This window comes from Citrus clementina, unplaced genomic scaffold, assembly GCF_000493195.1.
Source record: "Citrus clementina cultivar Clemenules unplaced genomic scaffold, Citrus_clementina_v1.0 scaffold_7, whole genome shotgun sequence".
Lineage (NCBI taxonomy): Eukaryota > Viridiplantae > Streptophyta > Magnoliopsida > Sapindales > Rutaceae > Citrus > Citrus x clementina.
In genome coordinates this window covers 8,988,334-9,000,705 of record NW_006262075.1, presented here as the reverse complement: position 1 = coordinate 9,000,705, position 12,372 = coordinate 8,988,334, and the positions used below count along the sequence as shown (strand labels likewise).

At 37.2% G+C, this 12,372-nt stretch overlaps 1 non-coding gene across 1 annotated transcript; it reads left to right on the top strand.

The window, feature by feature from the left end:
• Positions 1–11,289: 11,289 nt before the first annotated feature.
• Positions 11,290–11,392, top strand: LOC112097120. Its single transcript, XR_002904777.1, has one exon. It is a non-coding gene; the product is annotated as a small nucleolar RNA R71 (small nucleolar RNA).
• The last annotated feature ends 980 nt before the right edge of the window (positions 11,393–12,372 follow it).

Sequence of the window (12,372 nt, the reverse complement as noted above, 5' to 3'; positions counted from 1 at the left end):
AAAAAACAAAAAGGGGAGATACCGAGAGAGGATGAGAAAGAAACAAAGAAAGAAATTTGTCACGGGAAACAAATTTGAATTTGTCATGCTGCTGCACAGCACACACACAGAACACTAGAACAGAAGTCACAAGCTGCCAGCCACTGAGCCACACACACATAGTCATATACGCTGCTGCACACATAGAACTATAGAAGCCACAAGCTGCACACTGCACAGCACACACAAGTCACAAGCTGCACAGCACACACACTGACACTGTGACACACACGCTGCAAGTGCACAGCACACACACACACACGCTGCACTCAACAATTCACTCGCAAAGACGCAAACCTAACACACACACACGCTGCCTGTCAGCCACAACTTCACAAATCACAAACACAAACACAAACAATGAAACAACTGAACAAGGCAGCCGCAACCCGCAACCCGCAACCCGCAAGTCTGCAACCAGCCACCACAAGACGCGATCTGTTGCTGCCAACTGCTGAAATCACGATCTGTTGCTGCCAAGTGAAGTCGCGACCAGCTGCTGCCAAGTCAAACCCGTCCAGCCGTGAGTCGTGAGCCGCCCGCATCTCCGAGATCTGCTGCTGCCAACTCCTAAGTGAAGCCGCGATCTGCTGCCAAGTGAAATCCCGTCCGTCCAGCCGTGAGCCGTGGCCACCGATCTGCTGCTTGAAGGCCGAATCCTCTCCACCCGAACTCGATTTTGAAGCTTTCCGGTTTCCACCTTCCACTTTCAAGCTTCAAGCCTTCAACCTTTTGACCCGTTTCCTAAGTGTTTCCTGTTTCGTTTCATGGTATATATACACTATATAATTAATTAATTATATATGCTAAATAGTTTATTATGTAATTTAGTAATTGTTTATTATTTAATTGTTGTAATGAACGAATTATGCATTTATAAATATTAGTAATAAAATCAAGGAAATTTTGTTAATTATTGAGCTCACCATAAATTATTTTTTTTCATATATAAAAAGGAATTGTCGATTGGTGGGTTTTGTTAATTGATAATTGATAATTGTTAATAATTGTTAATAATTGAAATAATATTAATTGATAATTGTTAATAATTGTTAACAATAATTAATAATTGATTTTTTTATGAATAAATTAGCACATTAGGTAGATTAAATATTAAAATTAAGTATTATGTTGTATATGTTTTATAATTATAATGTGTTTATGTTATGTAATTATGTGTACTTGTGCAGTAGCGTCAAGCTTTCAACCCTAAACAAATTAATAAATTCAATTAATATTATATTATATGTTAATCATCCGTTAAGTTGTTAAGTACAAGTAACTTGGACTTGAAATTAAAGGATTTAATTTATAATAAAAAATAAGATATAGATAGACAAATAATATCATATTATTTATTATGGGGAATGGGTAATTGGATATTATATATTATATTAAAATTAAGTATCATGAATTTCTTACTTTTTTTTTATGGAGCATGAACAACTTGAATTGAAATTACTAATTTTTGTTTATGGATTATGTTAATAATATTTATGTGTTTTGATTTTTGAATTAATAATAACATTTTCTTTTCTTTTTTTAGTTGAAAATTAGTAAAAATGACTACAATTAAGAAAAATGTCTTAAAACTTTCATAAAAACTACAATAATAGGAAAAAAAAGAGCTCAAAATTGTATTAACCGAATTTGACCCGAATTGACCCGAATGGACCCGATTTCAACCGACCCGAACTGACCCGAATTGACCCGAATTGACCCGAACTGACCCGAATTGACCCGAACTCGGGTTATGTTCGGGTTGGTTCTTGTCTAACCCGAACAACCCGAAACCCGATCGGGTTGACCCAAACCCGATTTTGCCCACCCCTAGATTTGACTATCAGTTTCTACTCTTGACTCATTTCACTCACAAGACCAGAAACTGGGGGACTGGTGTTAAGCAAATAAAAGCACCAGGTCGGCCATGCTACTATTTCCACCCCGGCATGAATCACCTCAGCCAAATGGTACGAGCAGAACAGGGGTAACATGAGCTGATCAGAGACGAATACCGACCAGAGTCATATACCGAGCCGGTACCTGTTGTGCAAATTTTAATGTACTCGCAAGCGCACGAATCTATTGTAGTATAGACTAATGGTGACGAGTGTCGATCCCACGAGGAGGTGGATTTTAATTGTGTATAGAATTAATTTTGTAAATGAGTGGTTGGATTTTTTGGTGGAAATGATTTGGAATATGCTAAAACTTAAATTAAAATGGCGATAATAAATTCTGAAATTGGAATTGAAATGACGAGAATAAATTGAAGCGAAGATCTATTGAAATGACGTACTTGGGTATCTGGATCCGTATCAACATGCATCATGGGCTAAATATTCCTTATTAATGCCAATTAAATCATGATGGGGGAATCTACACCTCATGAACCACGCTCTAATCAATATGGTGCTAAGGGCTTATCGTGCCAAATAATAATAACCTTGTACTAGAGGGCCGGTGAAACCAAGGCGGTACTAGACAAGATTAGTATTATTTGTCGACGAGAAGTCAAAACATCCACAAAAACTAGAGGGGAAGAGAAAATAAATTTACCAAATTAAGCCCATGACACATGTTGAGACTTCACCTTCAACCCAAGCTTAAAAGAAAATTAGCCACTCATAATTGAACTAGGGGCAAAATGAGAATTTATTAAAATACGAAGAAAATACAAGATGGAGAGGGAATTACAGAAAATGGATCCCAAAAATGGATTCAGAGATATCAAATTAGGGGGGGAGGCCCCCTTTTTATAGATACATGGAGTAAATCATGGCCATCGGATTAAAAACAGTTTGGACGCTCAGGATTGCGCCACGTCATCAGTCAACAGTCCACGGTTTGACCACGCGGATGAACAGTAACACGGTTTGACCCGACTTTGAACAGTAACGCGGTTTGACCCGGATGAACAGTAACGCGGTTTGGTTGAAACTAATCCTGTGTGATGCATGCACCGTACGCGAGATTTTTCGTCCACTGATATACTGCCACGTCACCATCAACAGTACATAAGAATTTTAGCCCAACAGGATCGTGACACCTCATCAGTCAATGCCACGTCATCAATCCGTCTATGTGAACAGTGCCGTGAACAGTAACGTATACAGTACTGTGTACGTGAATAGTACCGTACATGTGAATAGTGTCATTTTTCCTTTTATGGTCCTCCTAAGGTTTTCGATCGTCCTGAGTTCAAAAGTGATGTCCGTTTTGCCGTCTGATCTCTCCTTTATTGTGAAATGACTATAATGCCCCTAGAATACATAAATTACTTAATTAAAATAAAACACACGTAATTAAATCATAAGAATGTTAAATACATAAAAGTAAGGGTTGTTAGTAAGACTTGAAATGTAAAATGACGGTTTTCTCCTTTACAAATATGCATTTTCTAACACTCAACACACACCCCAACCAGCTTATTGCTAGTCCCTAGCAAATAAAGCGAAAACAAAATTCAAATTCGAAATGATTTTTTTTTTTTTTTAGAAACACTCGTGTTTATTCAATCAGATTAATGATAGCAATCAAATAAAAGTATAAGCATTATCTCTAGTCTAAAGCAACATCACACCCACATCAACCATCCACATGAATTAGCCCAGTAGACTTTGTTATAGTTACTTTCAAGAATAACATGTCAAACCCCAAAATCTCACTGGAAGTAGTGACACTCTCACAAAGAAATTAAAACCCAATAAACATAGTCACTCCAATCAATGGTAATTGAGAGAGAAAATAATAAAGAAATGATATCACATGCTCTCACCAAGATGAAATAAATATGCCCTCAGCTTAGAAATAATATGATCTCAAGTCAAATAAAATGTTAGTTAACCCACTTTATTTATGTCTTTTTTTTTTTTTTAAGCATCACTACATCTTTTTAGCCCATATAACTAGCTTCTACTTCAAACTATAGTTCCCTAAAATCAAGAAGGACTTTTATTAGGACGTAACGTAGGCTAGGGATATGGCTAACAAAGAAAGGAAATAAGGAAAACAAAGTATATGTTTGAGAAAAATGCAGAGAATTTTTTTTTTTTTTGAAGTTGCAAGGTGTATTTCACCTATTGTTGTTATTTTTATTCTTTTGAAACAACAATTTTTTTTTTTTTTTTAGCTTTTATTTGTCATAACTTCACTGAACAACATAATTATTTACATTTTCTCAAACATAAATAGGTGATGGAACTTATAAGACATCGGGTAATACTCCAAATCGGAGTGGGTTAAGATGATAAGTTGACAAAGAAAAGGTTTTTTTTTTTTTTAAAGGTTCAAAAAGGGTAACTATGGATATTTAATAAAAGGGATGGCTAGAAAGGCTCAAACGGATCAAAGATGGCCTTTCCATCGTCTTTTAGGGCTCTAAATAATTATCCATATCTACTAGTTAGATGGGCCTCCCAATGTAGCAACACACATTTTTTTTCTTTTTTTTCTTTTTTTTTACCATTTTTTTTAAGGGTTAACTCAAAAGAAATGTAGAGATCGTGTATAAAATAATAAACTGCTAAGCTGTATAGAGAATGGGCAAAAGGGTTACTCTCCAAGAAAATGATAGGCTCAACAACTCACTTGGCACTTATTTATGACATGTTCATTCCTTCAAGCAACTCATATTTGTCTCCGACATCAACATGTAAAGTAGCAAACATAGCGTAACATCACTTAAGACCAAAGATAATACAAATAATAAAATTTGAAATTAATCATGTCATCCAATGTTAAAACAAATAACACAAATTTTTTTTTTAACAACATTCTACCCCCCAACCTATTCTAAACATGAAAGAAAAATATGCATGCAGAAATGTGAAAATGATGTAGAAAAATTTATTAGAAAAAGAAATTTTTTTTTTTTAACTAAGAAGATGCGTTTCTAGAAGCACGACACTCCATATTCAGCCATCTTCGACTCAAAAATTGGAAAATATATATTTATAAAGGAGAAAGAGGAAGAAAACAATTTTTTTTTTTAAAACGATGAAGATGCATTTCTAGAGTAACTACACTCCATATTCAGCCATCTTCAACACAAAACGTTAGCAACAGTTAGTTTCTACAACAAAAAAAATAGTAAAAACTTAACCAAGATTCCACAATTGTCGACTATTCCCTCCCCCCAACCAGAACGAAACATTGTCCTCAATGTTTTAAAGGAAAGAAGTAGAGTTTAGAAGACATCACCTGGGTGGTGCAACACAGAAGAAAATATTTACAGGCGGAGAGTTAAATCTAATTTGTACTTCTTACTGCGGCTACTGTTACCATCATTATTTGGTCGCTCCAACACAAAGGTCCAGGGGTCTGGCTCCGGTTTATAAGCTTGTAACATATCAAGTAGCTCATTAGCAGTGTGAGCACAAATAAAAAGTTTTTTTCACATTAGAAGGAATGAAGTAGTTTTTTATTGCATGGTTAAGAAATGCGATAAAGCCATCATAAAAGTTATTGACATTTAACAAACCGATGGGTTTCTGGTGGATGTGCAGATGGGCCCAAGATGCTAGTGTCATAAGTGCCTCTAGTGTTGCAAGATCTCCTGGAAGGAAAACAAAAGCATCAGCATGATTAAGCATTTCAGTTATTCTTTCTTGCATACCTGAGACGACTAACTCTTCTCCAGTTGATGAGTCAGACGAACTGCCCAATGGTTTTAGGACTCTTGGGATGATGCCTAACACTTGACTTCCTCTGATAAAAGCTGCTTCGGAGACCATTTTTGATAACCCTCGGTTACCTCCTCCATACACCAAATGTAAATTTCTCGCTGCTATGCTTCGACCAAGATCTATGGCTGCCTCAACGAACTCTTTATGTTTGCCATAGGTAAATCCAGAAAGCACACAAATGTTCTTGAATTGTCTATTGGGAGTAGCTGCCATTGGAATATTTCTCAAAAATAATTTGTGAGTGTTTGACAAAAGAAATCACATTTAAGAGTCTTGGTGATAGTGGGTCACAGCTGTGAATGAGGTAACATGTTAGTGTCAAATAACGCATGAAGCACATGGCTCGCGAGTCAAAAAGAAAACAGTAAAAAGGAAAAAGCAAACAGTAATAAAATTATTAAAGACAATAATGCAAACAATAAAACAACAGTGAAATGAAATAAAATAACAGTAAAGTAAAAGGATATTTACACGTCGTTGCGACTGTGGCTCACATCTTCCTCTGGTTTTACGTCCAGAAACGGCTTGAACGCCCTCTATGGGTCGAGGATAGGCTTCCCATCCAGTTTTCTTATAAACAGGCAAACAGGGTCGTTTATAGTCAGATTCCCGAGACTATATCGTGCATGCTCTTTCTGGAATAATGGCCATAACTGGAGAATCGCTCCTTGCACATATCCACTGGGATGCGTTTCAAGAGATAAAAGGATATCATCCAATGACTCCTTATTCAAGCCATCCCTAATGAATTGAATCTTATCTTCTCTGTTATCAGACATCATTCCTAAAGAACATGGGTTTCTATCGCAAATCATTCTGGCACACTTGTGACAAGCAACAGAAATTCTTCGAGCTCGTCGTTTTCTTGCATAATTTCCTTTACCACAACCAGGCATGTATGCAATAAATTTAGGAGGTAACTCACCTGCTAATCGTACTTTAGCCTCGATTAACCAACGGATGTCTGCAGGTATGTTATTCCTCATGAGCAATCGCATGCGTTCAGATCGGGCTTTATAGATCGTAAGGAGGGCATTCTGAGGGAGTGAAGGGAATCGCTTGTGAAGCTTCGCTAGAATCTCGTTTCTGTCCATACCTTCGCCTCAGAATATCAGTTTTTGAGCTGGCATGCTGCATATCAAAGTTGAACTTCTTGATGGCCCAATATGCACGATGTTCGAGTTCCACAGGTAGGTGGCAAGTTTTTCCATACACTAGCCTGTAGGGTGACATCCCAATCGGGGTCTTGAAAGCCGTTCTATATGCCCATAATGCATCATCAAGTCTTAATGACCAATCTTTTCTGTCTGGCCTCACCGTCTTTTCTAATATGTGCTTTATTTCTCGATTGGATATCTCAACTTGGCCACTGGTTTGCGGATGATACGGGGTTGCCACTTTGTGTGTGATTGAATACTTTGTCAAAAGTGCTTTGAATGCTTTGTTACAAAAGTGGGCACCACCATCACTGATTATTGCTCGAGGGAATCCAAAGCGTGAAACAATGTTGTTTTTCAAAAATCCTATCACCACCTTGTGATCATTGGTTCTACATGGAATTGCTTCTACCCATTTTGAGACGTAGTCAACACCAACCAATATGTATTGATGGCCAAAAGAAGGGGGAAAGGGTCCCATGAAGTCGATACCCCATACGTCAAAAATCTCAACCACTAAAATTGGATTTAGTGGCATCATGTTCCTTCGTGTAATGCTCCCCATTCGTTGACACCTATCACATGAAGAACAAAAAGTGTAAGCGTCTCGAAATAGTGTTGGCCAATAGAAACCACATTGTAAAACTTTAGTCGCTGTTTTCTTAGCACTGAAATGGCCTCCACAAGCTTGTTCATGGCAGAATGAAAGGATATTCTGAATTTCATTTTCTGGGACACATCGTCTAACAATTTGGTCTGCACAATACTTGAACAAATACGGGTCATCCCAAAAGAAATTCTTTATTTCCGCAAAGAATTTGATCTTGTCTTGCTTGGTCCAATGCTCTGGAAGTTTACCTGTAACAAGATAATTAACTATATCAGCATACCAAGGTAATACTTCCACACTCATTAATTGTTCATCTGGAAATGACTCATTTAATATTAATGGCTCTGTAATTGTGTCAAAGTGAAGACGAGAGAGATGGTCCGCCACAACATTTTCTGACCCTTTCTTATCTTTGAATTCCAAGTCAAATTCCTGCAAAAGTAACACCCAACGAATTAGTCTAGCTTTTGCATCTTTCTTTGTGAGAAGATATTTAAGAGCAGCATGATCTGTGAACACAATTATTTTACAACCAATGAGATAAGATCGAAAATTTTCCAATGTAAACACTACTGCTAGCATTTCTTTTTCAGTAGTTGAATAGTTCAACTGTGCATCATTCAATGTCATACTAGCATAGTAAATAACATGAGGAATTCGATCAACTCTTTGTCCTAAAACTGCTCCTACTGCATAATCAGATGCATCACACATAAGCTCAAATGGTAAGCTCCAGTTTGGGGCCTGAATGATGGGTGATGATGTCAACAATTGTTTTAATTTTTCAAACGCCATGAGACATGAATCATTAAAGATAAAAGGTACATCCTTAGCAAGTAAATTGCATAAGGGTCTAGAAACTTTGCTAAAATCTTTAATGAAACGTCTATAGAAACCAGCATGCCCAAGGAAAGATCTTACTTCTCTGACTGTTTTGGGTGAAGGAAGATTAGAAATGAGATCTACCTTGGCTTTGTCCACCTCAATACCTTTGCTCGAAATGATGTGACCGAGGACAATACCTTGTTTTACCATAAAATGGCACTTCTCCCAATTTAAGACCAAATTCTTCTCGATACATCTCTGCAGAACTAGCGTTAGATGATGTAAACATTGATCAAACGAGTCACCAAAGACAGAAAAGTCATCCATAAAGACTTCAAGGAATCGTTCAACCATATCAGAAAAAATGCTCAACATGCATCGTTGAAATGTAGCAGGTGCATTACATAATCCAAATGGCATTCTCCTATATGCAAATGTGCCAAAAGGGCAAGTGAAAATAGTTTTCTCTTGATCTTTTGGTGCTATGGGAATCTGATTATATCCTGAGTAACCATCTAGAAAGCAATAAAATTTGTGGCCTGCTAATCTATCAAGCATTTGATCGATAAATGGTAAAGGAAAATGATCTTTACGTGTGACAGAATTCAATTTTCTATAATCAATGCATACACGCCATCCTGTAGTTACTCTAGTTGGTATCAATTCATTATCGGCATTCGTAACTACTGTGACTCTTGACTTTTTGGGGACAACTTGTACAGGACTGACCCATGAACTATCAGAAATGGGGTAAATGATACCTGCATCTAATAGCTTAAGGACTTCAGTTCTAACCACTTCTTTCATATTAGGATTTAACCGACGTTGCATTTCCCTAGTAGATTTAGCATTTTCATCAAGGTGAATGTAATGCATGCAGTCTACTGGATTTATACCTTTGATGTCTGCTATGGTCCATCCTAATGCTCCTTTGTGCTCTTTTAAAACATCCAACAACTTACCTTTTTGTTCATCATTGAGGGATGATGAGATGATTACCGACAGAGAACTTTCTTCTCCCAAAAATGCATATTCCAAAGTGTTGGGTAATGGTTTGAGCTCGAGTTTCGGTGGTGATTCTGATGATGGGATGAGTTTCTTCTCTGATGGTGCTAGTTGTTCAACTCTTGACTTCCATTTATTAGTGTCCATAGATGGTGCTGAGTCAAGTAGGGCATTGACCTCTTCGACCGATCTGTCAATATCAAAATCAAAACCAAAGTGAGTTAAGCATGTCTGTAAAGGATCATCACTAAGGTTTGAAACAAAAGTGTCATCAACTAATGCTTCTATTAAATCCACATCAACAATTCCATCATCTGCATTGTGAGGTTGTTTGGCAATGTTGAAGATGTTCAGCTCCATAGTCATGTTGCCGAAAGACAACTGCATATTTCCAGTCCTGCATTGAATGTGAGCATCCGCAGTTGCCAAGAAAGGTCGGCCTAGAATAATGGGGATGTGCTTCCTTGAATCCTGTATTGGTTGAGTGTCAATTACAATGAAATCAACAGGAAAATAAAACTTGTCTACCTGGATAAGCACGTCCTCCACAATACCACGAGGTATTTTCGTGGACCGATCTGCAAGTTGTAACACCACTGGAGTTGGGTGTAATTCTCCCAGTCCAAGTTTCACAAACACAGAGTAAGGCAATAAATTTACACTAGCTCCTAAATCCAACAAAGCATTCTCAATTGTGTGGTTCCCTATACTACATGAGATAGTGGGGGAGCCTGGGTCTTTGCATTTTAAAGGAATTTTATGTTGGAGTATAGAACTAACGTTTTCTGTTAAAAATGCCTTCTTTTGAACATGCATGTTTCTCTTTTTAGTACACAAATCTTTAAGAAACTTGGCATAAGATGGAACTTGCTTTATAGCATCAAGTAAAGGGATGTTAACACTTACCTGTTTGAAGATTTCGAGAATCTCACCTGTAGATTTTCCCTTTTTTCCTTTCGCTAACCTCTGAGGAAATGGAGCTTTGGGAACGTATTCTCGTGGGTTGGCTTCTTCTCTCTCCTCCGGTGGTGAGTCCTCAACGTTCACAGGTACAATTTGATTTTCCTTTGTCACCGGCATCTCCACTTTGTTGTCGATTTCTTTTCCTTTTCGCAAGGTCATTATTGCTTTGACCTCTCCATGCTGCTGTGGTGAACTGGTACTCGCTTCATGCACTCCTTTAGGATTAGGCACTGGTTGACTTGGAAATTTTCCTTTCTCAACAGTCATTGCCAAGGTCTGAACTGAAGAAGCGAGTTGTCCCACCATCTTCTCCAGGCTTGAAACTGATTGAGCTTGTGAGTTGAAGCCTGCTCTCAACTCATTTCGTAGTCCATCAATGGTGCGGTTCTGTTGCTCAATCGTGGAGTGAGTAAGATTCTTGAGATTCTGGAATGAATCCTCCCATGGTCTGGGTTGAGAGTAATTCTGGTTTTGATTGTATGGTCTAAATGGGGGCTGAGAGGCTTGAGAATTTTGAGCAATTTGTTGCATTGGTGGAGCTGGAGCTGCTGGTCCATTCTGTTGGAATCCTTGAGACCATGAAAAATTGGGGTGGTCTCTCCATCCAGTGTTATATGTGTTGGAGTATGGGTTGTAATTCGATGGTTTTCTCATTACACCTATGGCATTGGCTTGATCTGAGTATGAGTCATGGTCATGTGCCTCTGTTGATTTAGCAGTCGATAACGATGCTATTTGTCGAGAGAGACCTTCAATTATCGCTTTGACTTCTTTGATTTCTGAATTTGATTCGCCAATTTGAACCTCATTCACTCCTTTAATTCTTCTAGTATTCCTGAGTGATCGACTCCGTTGTTGGGAATTATCCGCTTGTCGCTGGAAAAATTCCCAAATCTCTGATGCACTTTTTGACATTAGCTCTCCTCCACTTGTTGCCATTAGCCATTCTTGCACATTTGGTAGTAATCCCTCCAAAAAGTATTGGCATTGGTGCCATTTCTCGTACCCATGATGTGGACACTTCAAGAGTAGCCCATTGAATCGCTCCCATGTTTCGAAAAACTGCTCGTCCTCTCTTTGGGTAAACTCCGAGATTTCCCTGGGAATAGCATTGGTTTTATGCACTGGGAAATATTTATTCAAAAATTTTGTTACCATTTGTTCCCATGATGAAATGCTATTAGCAGGCAATGTATTAAGCCATGAACGAGCTCTATCCTTTAAAGAAAATGGGAATAATCTGAGTTTAACATCATCGTCTGAAAAATTCTCATATTTAAATGTTTGACAAATAGCATGAAAATCATTCAAATGATTATATGGGTCCTCATTTTCTAAGCCATAGAATGTGGGGAGACAATTTAGCACACTAGGTTTTAGTTCAAAGCTCCTAGCAGCTACATTTGGGTATCTTATGCATGATGTGCTCAAATTAGCTAAGGGACTAAAATAGTCCTTAAATGGCCTCTCCTGTGGTGCTTGTAAATCCATTCCAAATTTATTTTTAATGTGCTTTTGTGTGCGAATTGTTTTCTCAAGTTCAAGGTCTATAGGTTCAAGATTAGGTAATAATGACCTACGACCATGCATGCAAAATAAATAAAATGAAAATGAAGATGGAACAAAATAAATACAAATAAAATAAAGAAGAGAGAGAAATTACAATACTAACCTTATTGCGCTATTACAACCTTTCTATAAAAATACACAAAAATAAATACGTGAAAAAAAATTAAATTAATAAAATAAACAAAAATTACAAAGAAAAAATAAATAAATTGAAAATTAAATTACAGAATTTTAAAGAAGAGAAAAAGAAAAGAAATACTAACCTTTATATGTAGATTCACTTTTTTTTTCTTTTTCTTTTTTTTTAATAATTAAAAAAAATACAAGAAAACAAATAAAAGAAATTATTCACAAAAATTAATTCTATGAATTAAAATTACTTACCTCCCCGGCAACGGCGCCAAAAACTTGTTGTGCAAATTTTAATGTACTCGCAAGCGCACGAATCTATTGTAGTATAGACTAATGATGACGAGTGTCGATCCCACGAGGAGGTGGATTTTAATTGTGTATAGAA